Genomic DNA, 1,168 nt, shown 5'->3' with positions numbered 1-1,168 from the left:
ATTAACGCTGACCTATATTAACCTATATTGTTTTTCTGGTAATCAGAAAAACAATATAGGTTTCGCTTATGTGAAAAATGGATTATTTCCTTAGGTGATATTTGACATAAACATCACAAATTCAGCCTCTGGCAAACCATGCCCTTGAAAAAATTAATTAATTAAACATTAAATAAAAAGTCAGTATATAATATTGTAAAATCAAAAGGGCAGTCTTATCACGTTCCCAAGTCCTTCCCTTAACTATATACTTTCCTCGGGTCGTCCCTCAAATCCTAGTTCCCGAGATCACATGCCATACACTCCAGACACGTAACTCATCATTTGATTTCTTTGCAGCCAAAAGCACAATGAAGTTTCTTGCAGTTTTCCTCCTAATGGCCTCCCTTCTGTCTGGAACTCTGAGCTTCGTTCTGCCGATCCCGCTTCCTGTGCCTCTGCTCAAGGGGCTGGACGTCAGCCTCGCGCTGGGAGATCAGCCGATATTTGTTCCTGCTAATCAAGGACGCACGCTTGTTCCTTCATACCAGTTTCAGCAACGTCGCTACTAGTATCGATGAATAAATCAATTTGTCTATCCGCGGCTTTTCTTTTCACCTGTGTCCTAAGAAGATTTATATGTGCAATAGGCATATATAGGCGTGGGTAAATAAGCAACTAGATGAATAACTAATCTCTGTCTGTTGCAGTTTCTTCCTCGTCCCCCAAGCCTTCTTTCTCTTTTTTCTATTATCTATCCGTCACTTCCATTCTCTTTCCAACCCTCTCGGTCTACCTTTTTTAAATCTTCTTTTTCAAAAGAGCCTAGTATCTCTATCCTTAGCTTTTCTTTCTACTGCAGTAAAACCTGTGTCCTGACAACGATGGGAAGAAACTTTCGATGCTAACGAAATAATGAAAAGAGAAGATGGTCTAAGTACAGCAATATCCTATGTATACATATGTTTTTTTTTTCTCTCTTTTTTCTGAAGCCTATTTCCTGACAAAGAAAATAAGTAATGAAAAAGAAGAAGTGGAATAAATGGGTATATGAACTGCTGGATGAATAACATTTATAAATTTATTAATAAATGAAACATTAGATTATCTAATTTGCAAATTAATGAATGATTTACCAGAGAAACAAATAATTAAAGCATGAGTAAATACCTATGCAAAGAAATACTAC

This window comes from Penaeus monodon, chromosome 21 (genome assembly GCF_015228065.2).
Source record: "Penaeus monodon isolate SGIC_2016 chromosome 21, NSTDA_Pmon_1, whole genome shotgun sequence".
NCBI classification, from domain to species: domain Eukaryota; kingdom Metazoa; phylum Arthropoda; class Malacostraca; order Decapoda; family Penaeidae; genus Penaeus; species Penaeus monodon.
The sequence above is the reverse complement of the archived record's forward strand: the minus strand, read 5'-3'. Positions refer to the sequence as shown.